The sequence below is a fragment of the Macaca mulatta genome, chromosome 3, assembly GCF_049350105.2.
Source record: "Macaca mulatta isolate MMU2019108-1 chromosome 3, T2T-MMU8v2.0, whole genome shotgun sequence".
NCBI lineage: Eukaryota > Metazoa > Chordata > Mammalia > Primates > Cercopithecidae > Macaca > Macaca mulatta.
Window position 1 is genome coordinate 101,807,337 of NC_133408.1, and position 15,410 is coordinate 101,822,746.

The 15,410-nt window shown below is 44.8% G+C and overlaps 1 pseudogene; it reads left to right on the plus strand.

Moving 5' to 3' along the window:
- Positions 1–13,099: 13,099 nt before the first annotated feature.
- On the plus strand, positions 13,100–14,994 carry LOC100429436 (uncharacterized protein KIAA0087-like; annotated as a pseudogene).
- The last annotated feature ends 416 nt before the right edge of the window (positions 14,995–15,410 follow it).

Consider the following 15,410-nt stretch of genomic DNA (forward strand, 5'->3'; position numbering starts at 1 on the left):
CCTTCTGCTGTCTTCCTGATTTTCACTCCACGTGAGAGGGAGGGGGCTGCTGAATGCCAGGGCTATGTCAAGTCCGGGAAAAAGTCTCCAGAATTCTCCTGGCCCAGCCTTGAACATCTTCCAGTAGGAATTGAGGAGAGCTCCAATGCAAAATGAGAGGAAAAGAAGGCAGTGGAGTAATTTACCATTGAGAAGATTTCCCCATTAGACATTTTTACAGCATCAAACTTGGTGGAGGAGGGGGTTTCTCCTGGCATGATTCTGTTTCCTAGTTTGGTGGCACGAACAACAACATTTCATACTGAAACGTGAAGCCTCTAAAATTAGATGGCGGCCAGAAATTTGTAATGGGCGCTTCACATCGTTCACACTCCTGTTTCACCTCCCAGCTCCACTCAGCTGAGGGCAGCTCCACCCTGCAAGAAACTCACAGCTCAATTTGCAGCAAGTTTTGCTTGCTGAGGGGAGTCTGCTGTCAATGGCACCGAAGGCCAAGCAAGGAAGCAGACTTGATTCCTTTCTAGGCTTCATCGCCAGCTGCTTCTCCCTCGGCCTCCTCAGCCCCCAGCTGGCTGGGTTCGTATCCCAGCTCTCTGCTCACCAAGTGTGTGACCCTGGGCGACGACTCCACCTCTGTAAGCTTCCTCGTCTGCAGCTATCAGGGGAGAATAACAATGGGACTTGCATCAGACAGTCATTGGGATTAAATAAGATAAGGAATGGGAAGGCGCTGAGTGTACATAGTAACTACTGCTAAGTGTCATCTCCTTCCTCCTTCCTCCTCCTCTTCCTTCTTCCTCCTCCTTTTTCTTCTTCTTCCTTTTCTCTTTTTTTTTTTTTTCTTTAGACAGAGCCTGGCTCTGTTGCCCAGGCTGGAGTGTAGTGGCATGATCTCAACTCACTGCAACCTCCACCTCCCGGGTCAAGTGACTCTCCTGCCTCAGCCTCCCAAGCAGCTGAGATTACAGGCACACGCCACCATACTCAGCTAACTTTTAGCTTTTTTTCTTTTTCTTTGTAGAGACAGAGTTTTACCATGTTGACCAGGCTGGTCTCGAACTCCTGTAATCCCAGCACTTTGGGAGGTCTGCCCACCTCGGCCTCCCAAAGCGCTGGGATTACAGGCGTGAGCTGCCACTACCGGCCTATCTTCTTCTTATTAAGCAGATTGGCATTTCCTGAGGACCTGTTTTGTGCCACACCCGATGCCAGGTGCGTTACTCATGTGGTCTTGATGAATCTTCACAACCTTGAAGGGCAGGTGTTGTCATCCCCACGTACGTGCGAGGGAGCTGAGTTCCGGAGCTAAAGCCACTTGTCCCCAGACAATCGCAGAGGGTACAACTGGCATTCCACCTTAGGCTCTCTGATTTCAAAGTCTTGCTCTCCCTACCACACCCCCTATGTGGAGGCCTCACAAATAATGCCTTTCCTGTGGGGCTCAGGGTCTTCAGACTGGTCTTGGCTTGGCTGTGGGTCTTTTCCCAAGAGCACGCAGCATAGCCGAATCTGCTCCAGGCTTTCTGGTTCCCACTCAAGCCATTTATGGGGCAGGATGTGAGGTGAGGGGTGCTCATGTTGTCAGCCTGGCTTATCCACTTTGGGGCCTTCCTGGCTCAGCCTACAGGTTCATGACTTGGCACAATTACAGTGACCACAATGAAGCCACTGGCTTTGCCCAGAAGCTACTCAGGCCAGGAGCCTGAGAGGAAACAGGATGGGAGCTGGTTTATATTTCAAGGGCTGGAGATGAAGGGACCAGCCCCACCCCAGCTTCCCACCTGATTGTATCTTGTGGAAACAGCCCTCTCATTATTCTGTTGGACCTCCCATTATTTCAAGAACCAAAAACTGAAAGAAAATGATTTTTTTCTCTCTCATACCTGGCCTGCTCTCTATTGCAAATGGCAGTTCGAGGGACAGCTGTCCACTTGCTGTCACCTATAGGGGTCAGCTGCTGGCCAGGCTACCTGGCAGCCATTTCCCCTTCTTGGTTCCCATGTCTGGATTTTCCTCTAGAACACCCTTTCCCCTCTCTTAACTCTTGGGCTTTGGCTGGGCACCCACCCCGGGGCTCAGGGGTGCAGCACGTGGCTCAGCTTAAGCCCGTCTGAGCATAGTGTTGCACTGACCACAGGGCTGGTATCAGTTCACTGAGATGGAAGTCCACTGAGATGATATCCACTCTACTGAGATGGAAAGAACTCTTTTCTAGGACTTCTCAAAACTCATTTCGAATTGCTTACCATCAAGGGAAGAAATAAAGAAAGTTTCCTCTGTATTTACATCCTTCCTGGCATATCCCTGAGTATCCCTGGAGGTAGGTGTCCCCTACTTGAGAAGCATGGGCCTACAGGTAAATTCCAAACTCCCATCCACTCCAGGGAAAGCTCTTTACAATTTGACATAGCCAATCTATTCAGCCCCATCTCTGGACACAGAGTTTCTTGCCATTTCTGGAACAAGCCATGCTCTGCCATTCCCCTCAACTTTTGCACAAGCTGTTCCCTTTACCTGGAATATCTTTCCCCTTCTACACCTAGAAAATTCTACCCATACATCCATCTAGAACCACATCAACTGTCTCCTCCTTAGAAAGAGGAAAATAACTTTCCAGAATTTTAGCTGCTCTCTCATTGGTTAGAACACTGATCTTGGCCTTGGCTTGTCTGATTCTGTCTTCCTCACCGGACTATAAGCATGTCCTAAGCACATCTGCATCCCCAGAAGCTAACATGGAGCCTCGCTAAAGGTTTATTGGATATGTGGATGAGTGGATGGAGGGACCACTGAGCTTCGAAAAACCAGCTCATGCAACTGCCACAACATCCTGCCCATCAGTAATAGTAAATAACATTTATCCTCCTTCCTACACAGGCATAGTTCTATTTATTAATTGCCAAATTCATAACAATTAATTTCATTGCTCATGCCTGTTAAACTCCCGAATGCTCAATAAGGACAGGCGGGCAGCTGTTCTTCCTCCCTAGTCTACCTGCTTCCTGACATCAGCCAGTGAAGGAGTCAATCCCAGTGCTGTGGCAAAATCGGGCTAGATGCTCACCCACCCCATTTCCTGTCTTTCTTGGCCACACAGCTAGACTATATTTCCCAGACTCTCTGGCTGTCAGGTGTGGCCATGTGACAGAATTCCAACCAACAGAATATGGACAAAAGTGACAAACCATTTCCAAGTCTGGGCCATGAGAACTACCCATGTGAAAACTTCCGTGCTTTCCCCAACCCCAAGCTGGAAGCAAAGGGTTCTGAGGCTCTTAAGGGAATGGAGATTCAAAATGGAGAGAGCCTGGGTCCCTGAGTCACCATGTGGAGAGCCATTGTCAAATATCCATGCTGGACTGAGTGGTAAGTGAGAAATATTTTCTATCCTTAAACTCAGTGATGTGTGGAGCTGGTTTATATTAACTTGTGAGAGCCAGTTGTTAAATTCTGAGGAATTTTGCAAGTCCATTGTAAACACAGTCATTTTCAAAGTTAAATCATATAAACTTATAATTAAATGGGTTACATTTTAAGATATAATGAATATTCAAAACTCATCCCATCCTAATCATTTTATGTAGTTAACTATTACATACGGTTCTTGAGGTTATTTTCATGGAAATACCATGGAATGGGAGTGTTGCAAACATTTCTTTCCAACTCTGTATTCAATAATGTCACGTTGGTAGCTTGAAATCAGTCACAGTGGCAGTATTTACACCATGGAAATTGGCAGACATTATAAACCAGGCTTTTCCCTTCCATCCCCTGAAAAAAGGCCAAACATTTACCAGTACACCATTCTAAGGTTTACTTGATATGGAGCAAATACTCCCCTAACATACTGACTTTCTGCTTTAGGAAAAGAGAGCATAACAGATGAAATGCACCTTGGCTAAATGCAACTTGACATAAAGGAAAAGCAGTCGGAGTGCCCACAGCAGCAGCCCAGAGCCCTGGCAGATGAAGAATCACGCTGGTGCTCAACATGCCCAGGCTGAACGTGACATTGCGTGCTTAAGATCCTTGCTAATTTTCAGAGCATGAGAATATTATGACAGAGGCACAGCAGTTGTCATTGCCTGCTTTCACATGTATTGGGTGACAAGTATAAGTAAGAGAGAATGGAAATATAGATGCTGAGTTTCAATCCCAGCTCTTGCTTCAGAAAACAAAAATTTAGACATGCTAAGTTCCTGCCCTAAATTCTTTGGGAAAAGGAATTTTTCCATGTTTTCACTCTCAGGAAAAGCATGCATTTTGGAACCAGTCTCTAGAGTGGACCTATGCATAGCTGAGAAGCTGAGAAGGTGGGAAGCCCGTGGCCAAGGCAGGTCCTGGCTGCAGGTGTGAGGACAGCAGGTCTTGGGCCAGAGCCTGATCAACAGTGCATGGAATTAACCAGGCCTGCACATGGTAAAATGATCCAAATAATTATCCTTTGTGGAAGCCATAATAATTCACTTAGAGGAAGGCCATCAGATCCTTGGGCAACTCGGCCCTCCTCCGCAGGATATAAACTGCTGAAGTAGACCCCAGAGTGCAGGGCCATTTACGAAGACATCACGCAATTCACAGGACGTTTCAGTGCAGACACGGAATGAACTAATTCTGCTAATAGAGTATTTGATTTAATGGCACATTAAAGGGGAAAGGGGAGCGCTGAACACATCCTTCAGCACAGCAGCTGATGGGTTGCTGTAGATATCATAAGCGAAGGAGCCAAATTCTCTCCTGCCTTCAGAACAAGCGACAGTCACCAGAGCAGAGGTGGGTCATTTTGCAAGTCAGTTTTAGTTCAGCAGCTCAGAGCAGAAATCATCAAGTTCATACAGCTCTTCTGCACAAAGTTTATAGTGACTGGTTGCTAAGACTCTGACCTACAAGTCCCTTTTCCTTTTTGTTTAAAAAAAAAAAGTTGCTAGATCATGCCAAAGTGGAATAAAATAGAAATCGGGTCACTTGATGGATCAGCACATTACTTTTCTGAGTCGTTTGTGTTCCGTCTTTTGCTCTTTGGTTGCTTCTACCATTTTGGCTGCTTCCAATGTCCCAGTCTCTGTGCTAAGCTCTTCACAAGAATGTATATGTATTTACATACGTTTCATTGTTTTACCAGGAGGAAGGTGCTGTTCCCAGTCTATCTTATAGACAAAGAATCTGAGTATGGAGGGGAAGAAATGAGATTTAAACTCAGGTTTTTCTGCCTCCAGAAGCTGACTTCTTAATTAACTCTACAAAGTATGATCCTTTCAGCAAGAGGACGGAAGGCAGGATAGATTGTGCCACGTCCTGGAGAATCTATCTATAAGAAGCCTACTGTAGCCAGTGTGTACAATGCAAACCAGAGGAAAAAGTGGCCAGATGGGGTGAGAGGTGAGCTGAGCTCATCAAACACCACCATCCCCCCAAAAAGCCCAAGCCATCGGATACTGAGGCAGAAGGATTGCTTGAGCTCAGGAGTTCAAGGCTGCAGTGAGCTGTGATCACACCACTGCACTCCAACCGGGGCGACAAAGCAAGATCCTGTCCTCCCAAAAAATGTTTTTTAAATCCCAAGCCAGAAGTGATTTGTTTAGAGAATCAAACAAATATGTGTGTGTATCCCCAAAAACATATATTCAGAGCAAGCCTTTAAATTTTTCTATTTCAAGTTCAGTTCAATTTTTTAAAAACTACTTGCCTAAAACAACCCAATGGGAATTTTATAGAAATTTTTTTTCAATAAAATTTCACCATCTATCTTTTCTCCCCCAAGAACCAAACCCTAATTGTAAACAGTGGCAAATACGAATTATTTTCATTTGTTCAGTTTGTAACTGTCCATAGCCCCCTCCTATCTCTTGTATCACTCAGCTGTCAGATGTTTTCTCTGAAAATGAAATCTGATCTTGGCAATCCCTTCAAAGAGTTTTCCCATAAAACAGGGGCTCACTTTTCCAGCATGACCCACCAAACCCCCCACCGTCCAGTCCAGCTCACCTCTCTCCCCATCTGCCCACTTTTCCCTCTAGCTTGCATTGTACACGATGGCTACAAGAGGCTCCTCGTAGATTCTCCAGGACTTTGTGCAATGTGCCTTCCCCATTCTTTGACTAGATAATTCAGAAATCAGTGCAGTGTCTGCTCCTCAGATGAGTCATTGTGGATTCCTTCTCCTTGCCCTATTTGGGTTGGAGGCTGCCTCTATAAGAAGCCTGAGCTTACATCTATCACAGCTGGGTTCCATTTTGTCACTCTGGACCATGAGGACAGGGACAATGTTCTGTGCACCATGGTATCCTCAGTGCCTGGCACAGCAATTCAATGTTGACTGCGTGATAGAATCACCCAGAAAGTCTGACTTAGTCAGAGGTAGGGTAGGGTTGAGAACCTCTGTCCTAATCCAGGCCTGCTGATCAACTGATTGAATGAATGAAAGAATGAATGAATACACTGAGGCACACAGCCTTGAGACCCTGGCCATCCTCCACCACTCACTCTGCTCTGAAGTACTTAGAATCTGTTTAACAAGGCTTCTTGGTCATGCACTGGGTCAGGAGGCTGCAAATCCAGACCTAGAATGTTCATGAACTCCTTGTTGACTTTAAGACCACAAATGAACTTCCACTTGGCCCAATACACAAAACCAGAATGATGATTCCTACCACAAGGAGAAACTTGAAAAATACTTTCTGCAGTTGGATGGCAGAGGCTGTGAAGTTACCAGTTCTGACTCAAAATGATCTCCCTTTTCTCCTTGATCAGCTCAGAATCAAGTTCTCTGCCAGCCAAGAATACCAGAACCCTTGGTGGCAGGAAGGAGTGCTACCACTGCCTGAGAACCACTGGTAACACCCTCCTGCGCTAAGGGCCCATCATCCTAACACAGGCAGTGCCTCAGGGAGAAGCTTCCTCTTCCTTCCTGTATGCCCCAACTCTGAGATCGCAGTAGGAGAAACCTCACCATCACAGCCAAGACCCAAATGCCAGTCATGGATCCATCCAACCTCGTCCTTCCATTGCTGAGAACTGCAAGCATGGAGAGAGAGAGCGCTGGCTAAGCCTGCACTCCTTTGTCCTCATTCTGAGGGGAAAAAAAGCCAGAAGTCCTAGAGAGTTGAGCTTGCAGAGCCCAATCTCACACACTATAAAATAGTTGGAGATCTCTTACATTTGAAAAATCACAGCTGCATGCTCTGCCTTCCAGCACCAGGCAGGAGAAATGAGACAAACAAGCTTTGAAAATAAATCTGACTCTCTTGCGGCTCCAGATAGCCGACAAGTGTTCGTCCATCTGCCGCAAGCGTTCACACTGTGAATGCATTGATTTGATAATACTCTCGCATAATTGATTGAGGAGAGACTGGCTTCTTGACTTGCCTCCATGTTTTCTGTCTGATGTCTTCCCAGCATTGCTCTCTGCTTTACACATGGTAAGGAAGGAGAAATCACTGATTTTTCCAGCACTTTTCAATGGGATGCATGTATGCTATTGGTTTTCCCAAAATGGTGTACTTTTCAAGTTCTTGAATGGCAGCAACTGTTAGGTGTGTGCTTCTTTCCCCTGAAATATTTCTCCCAATCTTCACAATGCCGTCTGCATCCTCTCCACCCCACTGCCCTATTGTATTTATAGGAAGTGAAAAAAAAATAGAGGTCCGTTGGAGCCTAGCAGCCACCATCGCCTGACACAGAGCAATGGTAACTGCAGAATTGTCATATGAGATATTAGCCCAGGGAATAATACTGATCTTTCTCCTCTCAGCAACTGCAACAACCCATCCGCCTCTCTGCAATTGTGACATTCAGATGTCACCACCATTTCATTAAATGGAATCAAAACAGCTGTGAGGATTGCTGTTTTATTTTATAGCACAAAGTCATCATAACTTACTTCACAAAGCAGCTTGCAGCTAGCAAGCACGGCTGAAATGGAAAAGCTGATTGCAAAAGGATGAGCATGAAAGAGGGACAAACAGGCGAACAACATGGGGGCTGGTGGAGCTGGGTGATAGCTGGGAGCCCCTGGCTTGCTGAAAATAACCCAGGAGCACACGGTCATGCAGTCACTTGCAATTGCCTATTAATCAAAGATGTATCATACGTATCATAGGACAAGTTGAGTTTAGCATCCCATAAACATGCACTAGATGCTAAGATTCAGTTCAGCCTGAAAGAGATCACTATCTGGCCACTTCAAGGTGCAGAAGCTCAGGCAATGTAACACTTCCAGTTCCCTTTCTCCTATCTGCAATACGGCCCCCACCCCTGACTCAGTGAAAAAAACCCTCAAAACATGATTTTTAAAACTTGGGAGGCGAGGCCCAGTGCGGTGGCTCACGCCTGTAATCCCAGCACTTTGGGAGGCTGAGGCGGACACATCATGAGGTCAGGAGATCCAGACCATTCTAACACGGTGAAACCCCGTCTCTACTAAAAATACAAAAAATTAGCCGGGCGTGGCGGCATGCACCTGTAGTCCCAGCTACTCGGGAGGCTGAGGCAGGAGAATGGCGTGAACCCGGGAAGCAGAGCGTGCAGTGAGCCAAGATCGTGCCACTGCACTCCAGCCTGGGTGACAGAGCGAGACTCCGCCTCAAAAAACAAAAAACAAAAAAACAAACAAAACACAAAAAACTTGGGAGGCATGCCAGCTTCCTCAGCTGGACAGCATGATCAGAGCCATGCGGCTAAAGGGTTAAGCCACTGACTTTCAAGTGAGGCAGAAGCTGGGTCTGCATTCTGCCTGTGCTACCTATTGTCTGTGTCGCTGGGAGAACTACTAAACCTCTACTTCCCAGTTTACTCATCTGTAAAGTGGGCTTCATAGGGTAGCAGGCCTTACCAGTGCCCTGCCCTGCCCTTCAGCCTTACCACTTCCAACTGCATTCTTTGCCTAAAGGCTTTTTCTGGGGGTCAGAGCCCATGGTGCCTGCTCACCTAGCAGGCTGGGTCCACTAGAGAATTAATGCTCCCAGAAGCAGCTCTCAACTAATGAGGATGGAAACGAATGTATAGATGTGCATGATCTATACATACCTCAGCCCCCTTGCCCTTTGAGTGGGATAATTCTAAGACATAGGTTTTCTGCCAACTCCTAGATTTCCCACAGCAGGCTCAAGCTCCGGTTGCCCACAGTGGTAACGTGCTTAACAACAAACCCTGCATTAGCTGCCTCCCCTCTTTGTCTCATTTCTCCATTCACCTTTTGGGAGTTCCTGAAATCATCTCACCCCACATCATATTTATGTAATGTGGCTGATCAGTGCTACATTCTGACAAAGTGAACCACTTGCTGTCCCCCAGGGTCACAACCCCACTCCTCCAAGGACAGCACAGAAAACTTATTTATCAGAAACTCAATTTTTTTTCTTGACTTCTAGTATATAACTGGGACTATTTCTAGGAAAAAAAGAATCTGTGAATAAATGTTTCTCTCTTATCCTTGTAGGGTCTTATAAGGATTCAGGCATTCAAAAAATGAGCAACTACACACTAAGGGCTTAGATTTCCTTGGTAATGATACTACTTCAGGATTAGCGGTTATTAGTGGGAAGGTTGAAGTCTGGAGCTCGTTAGCACATTTAGTTGGAAGAAAGGTGTTAATGAAAGTAGTGTTTGCATTTATTTCTCATCAAGGCTAAATGAAACTGGGTAGAGGAGTCGAGATCAAGTTCATCTTCTGGTAGAAAAACAATTCAGAGCACATACTTTCTTTAATGGAGAGACAGTCACATAGGGATAGCAGCCAATATTGTCATGGCTTCCCATTATTTTAACACTGGCTTTCGGGTCAGGTCACCTATGCAAAGGAGTATCTGTGGCCTGGCATCTTGGAGCCATTTACAGCTACACAATGCAGTGATGGCACTTGGCAGAGGCTGCCATTTTCTAGATGGCAGTACCAGCATCAACTCCCTGTGGGAAGCCGATTCTTCTCCGAGGGTCTATAATCTTTGGGAAGTCTGGTGATTCTGAAGCATGTCTCAGGGTGACACGTGTTTCCCTTTTCCCCTCTTTTTAATCAGTTCAGAGTCAGACCTGTTTCCATGCTGATGGGCCAGCACCATCCTTGGGGAGTACTCATGATCCTTCTTCTGTTCATTTAAGGGATTTAGGAATGCTTGGTAGACAGCCTCTAATTGGAACCAATGAGTCCCGTGTAAAGTTTAAGGGATGCTGACGAATCTGCCCTGGGTTGTCAGAGGATTTCTTCCTTTTGTGTCCTGGACAGTCCCATAACTTGTCCATGGAAAGGGCTGCTTCAGAAAATTGCATTCTTTATGGTGGCAATTCAGTTTCACATCTGAGTCCTCGACTGTGAAAGGTATTTAAATTTAAAAGCATATTTTGATATAAAGTCTATGGAAATCCCCCTCTCTCCCAGTTTATTTGGATACTCTTACCAAACAGAGACCTTGGGGCTGGCTGCTTCATGCCTATTTTGTTTTCTCGTTCAATCCATTTTCACTGAAAAGGAGACATAAGCAGTGAAGCCAATATAGTTTTATTGGATCCAATGCACTGCCACTAAAACAAATATATGTACACTCAGGCCAATACACTTTTATTAAAACAAATAGAATTTAATTCAAACCAGCATTCAATACATTTTCTCAAAGCAATGAAATTAAGCTGTACCAGTACTTCTGCTCAATACGTTTTCCCAATCAAATCCATTTGAACAAAGTGAAATATATTTATCACAGATAGCACATTTTTATTAAAAACAAATTCACTGAAACCAAGTTTCCCTTTGAACTGATAGATAGAAATTCTAACAAATTGCACAATTAGATCATAGAAACGGATGTATTTTTACTTTAGCAAAAAGCTTTTCTGTTCAGGTCCACTTTATAACACACTAATGAATAATAAAAGTTGCTCCAACAATGTCTTTAATGAAATATTCTTTCCAAGGTATGTCCTTTGAGGTTGAAGCACAGTCCAGAAATTTTTTTTAATGTAGCGAAAAAGAATAGTGCTGGAATAGGATTACAATAACTTCAGATATTTAATGATTTAATATTTATCCTACCTATGCATACTTAAAAGTGATGTTGGGCCGGGCGCGGTGACTCAAGCCTGTAATCCCAGCACTTTGGGAGGCCGAGATGGGCGATTCACGAGGTCAGGAGATCGAGACCATCCTGGCTAACACGGTGAAACCCCGTCTCTACTAAGAAATACAAAAAATAGCCGGGCGAGGTGGCAGCGCCTGTAGTCCCAGCTACTCGGGAGGCTGAGGCCGGAGAATGGCGTGAACCCGGGAGGCGGAGCTTGCAGTGAGCTGAGATCCGGCCACTGCACTCCAGCCTGGGCTACAGAGCGAGACTCCGTCTCAAAAAAAAAAAAAAAAAAAAAAAGTGATGTTGTTGGATGTGTACAAATGAATAAAGACATGCTTGGGGGTGGTTTTTAGTTGCATTTGCCACTATACCACATTAGCCAGAAAAAACTTTCCTTGTCACTGATGAAAAATACTTTCTCTTCTTATCTGTCTGAGATTAACTAGGGATTGCCATGCGTAGAGAGAACTTGATGGTATGGGAGGTCATTTATTCGTGTGGCTCTTTGTAGGGAATTTCAATTTTGGTGCCTACATTACAAACCATATTCAAGTCTTCTGAAGAACCATGGAAAAGCAGAACAACTTAGAAATGCCACACACCTTTTGGGAGGCAACAAACTCACTACAAGTAAGAGTATCCAAATACGTCCCACCTCTCTGCAGGGCCACTAATGCTCCCGACACAGGGCAGACCTCCAGGTAGAGAAGCATCTCTGGAGAAATTACAGCCTCCCCACAAGGAATATGAGGGCTCCGATCAGTGGCCATGAGGGACCCCTCCCTGCTGCCTCCACGCTGGCCCCACACTCTGTCTTCTCTGCTCCCATCCTACCCATCCCAAGGCTGCAGGACCTTGGGATAGAAATCTTCTTCCCTAAGCAGCCCAGAGAATGCTTCTTAACCCAAGACTGGGGGTTCTCAGTACTACTTCCTCCTTCCTGTCTGGAAAAGTGCAAAAAGTATAGATAGGCCCACAATTCACTGGGCAAATAATGTATTGACCTCCAGGGGATCCTGGCCTTGAATAGACCAGACCTGCCTTCTCTGAAACACAACTGGTCATGGAGGGTACCCTGAGAACAGCACCAGATGTTCATCACAGAATATAAAAAGATGAAATGTTAGAAACCCAAATATCTAGCACCCAGGGGATTGGTTAAACATATTGTAATAATATCTTCCGGATGTATTCTACAGTATTAATATCAATACAGTATCATAAGCATTCAGTGTCATTGTATTTAATTGAATGGGAAATATTCATAGTACATTATTAAATAAAAAAGTTTAAAAGATATAGTACAGCAATTTATTATCTTTGCAAAATAGATATGCATAGCTATGCATAAACAAAAACATAGGAAGATGACACTGTCAATAGTGGTGAGTGATAAATTATAGATTTCTCTCTCTCTCTCTCTCTCTCCTCCCGCAGCCTCTCTTTTAAGCTGTATTTTACAAATTTCCTGCAATTAACATGTATTACTTTTGATATAAGCAAAAATTATTTTAAAAGTGGTTATTTTTTAAAAGGTGGTATTAAGTTCAATTTAAAATGTAGTGAGCAAATGTTGGGTCAGCTTCTGTAATCTTAATTCTGGAACCCTTTCAGAGAGGGTCGGTCCTCTATGTCTCATTCTTTGTTCTTTTGCAAAACTCTATTTGAAGGCTTTCGTCAACTGATCATTCAACATGCACTTAAACAGGAACCCAGGTAATAAATTCTGCCTTGAGTTTGTTCCAGGAAGCAGTGTGGCTCGACACAAAGGATGTGCATGCTTTATGTTGTCAGATGATATAAACTGTGTTGCCCCAGATTCTGCCTTTTGCCTTAGCTCAGAGCCACCTGGCTGTTTTAATCATCTCATCTCAGATGCCTGGCAACATCTAATGCCTTTGCTCCTTTTCAGTAATTTCAGTTCTGCTTTCTTTATCCTGGTGTTTTCATTGCATTTTCTTATAAAAGAGATCCAGATTTATTTTGGAAATAGATTTGAATGACAAAAACATTCTATAGAAGCAAATCCTAAACAAATATAAATATTTGACCATGACTATGCAAACAAAGCTCCTGCTTCCTCCTCTGTGTCCACAGAGACCCTGAGGAGGAACTCTAGGGAGAACGGAAGCTTGGGAGTCATCCCATCCCTTGCTCAGGTGCGAAATCCCCTGCCCTCCGCCTGGCACTGATAGGGACAGATCATTTTCTCTGCTTGGAGGGGCAGCCTCCTGTGACCTGGACGCATTAGAGCCTGAACACAGGAACAGAAGGTATCCTCCCTCCTTCCTTAGCGGTCTCCGTGTGTCCTTCTGGGGAGGATTTGCTCTTCTGGGCTTCTTCACACACGTGATTCCTAGTCATGGCTTCAGCCCCTTTAGTTCACTGGGTCCTTATTCCGTGTTTTCCTGGGCCCAGCTGTGAGATTGGAAAATGGAGATGAGAAGGAAGAAGGGGACAGGGATGGTGTGGTGGTTGGTGGTAGAGAAAGACAGATACAGACAGACAGACAGACAGAGAAACAAAACAGACCCTCAGACATGGAACATGTTTAATTAAACCGACTTTATCCAGTTGCAGTTGAAACCAGGGTGGAAATAATTGATGCTCCTTGTATTGTTTTAGGTGAAAATGGTAGAAATAAATAGAACCGTCAAAATTGTAAACCTTCCCATCTTCATTATAGATAAAGAATTAAGAAATGAAAAGTAGTAAACAGAGAGGGGTTCCAAGATTTCTTTTTCTTCCTCCAAGGCAATGTCCCCACAGAGCTTAGCATCGAGGCACCCTATTTTCTGACAGTTACTCCATTTTCTCCTCCCTTGAAAAGGGTTGCCCAGAGCACCCCCAACCCACTCCAAGGTCAGGCCTTTCCCAGTCTGAAATTCTTCATAGACCAATTATCCTCCTTTGCTCACCTTCAAAGCATCCCACTCACCAGTTCTTCTTCCTAGTCCTGGGAAAATGCCTTCTCCAGAAGCTGCCTGTGCATTTGCCAATCTAGCCCCCTTAATGACCCTTTGAGGCAGACACCTTATCCCCATTTCACAGAGGTGGAAACTAAGCCTCGTAGAAATTGAGTAACTCAACCCAGGTCACACAGCTCCAGCTAAGTGACAGAGCTAAGGTTCAGGCCACTCAGCTGACTGCAGTGTAGTGTGCTGCTCTGCTCCTCACTGCTTTCCTGTGAAATCTCAGGGATTGTCTGGCTCAACGTGTACCTGGGGAAGAAGAGAAAACTGAGGCCTAGAGAGGTGAAGTGGCTTGCCCAAGACCACTCCAACTGTCCCACCTATCCTTGGCCCCTTTCCACTCCCCCATGCAGCATAGCTCATTATATTCAAATACTTCAGCTAATACGTTCAGACGCTAAAAACCTGCCCCTAAAATTACTGCAACCATTTTCCAAGAGAAAGCAGCTTAGTTTCAACCTTTTTCCACATCTTGTTCAAAAATGAGAAGTCTCTAATACAGCTGTGATTTTGTTTCATCTTCTGTCATTCCCTCTCTGCCCTCAGATTGGTGTGCCAATGTGTGACAACATGGCTCTAAAATAGGCCAGCAGGAGGGGGAAAAGGGTTGGAAAAGACAGAAAGAGAACAAACTCTGTCTCTTGCTCACTCTCACTCTCCCTCTCTCTTTCTCTTCCTTTCTACCCCGTGGTCCTCCCAGGGTCTCTGGGAATCCAACCTCAGTCTGTTGGGCTTACAAAGTGACCAAAGTCAAATGCTGATCTGTGAGAGAAAGAGGAGGCAGACACATTGGGGGACCGAGAAGTACTTTGAAGCACCCCGCTCACCATGGTATTGGGAGGAATTTGGCCACATCCCTGCCAACCGCTCCTTCTTTTGGACTCGGAAAGGGTCAGTTGCTTGTTTCTATCAGATTCATGAACACTACCAAGAAAAGAGCCCGGTCTGAGACATTTAATATTGGTTGAAACACAGAGGTTTAACTGATGATTGACGTACATAGGGTGATAGGAAGAGTATGAACTTGAGAATCTGATGGATTTTGTTTAAAGTTAGGACTCGGCTACTGACTACCCACCCTGCTAATTGTCTTGGGGAAGTTATTTAACCTCTCTGAACCTCAGCTTCTCATCCACAAAACAGGACACTAGCACCCAGTGGGCTATCTATACCTATTTGTTGAATTGAAATGGGAGTATTCAAAATCATTCGGGTTGCTGGCTTAAAATAAGCAGAATAATTCATTTCCTGTCCATCTGAAATCTAATTGTCCAATTTGGAGTTTCAAAGGTAACAAAGATCCTAATGACCTAATATTATTGGGGTAATCCTAAAATTTATTAGGAGATCTGCAAGTTCCATGATGACTGTATACTGGAGGAAA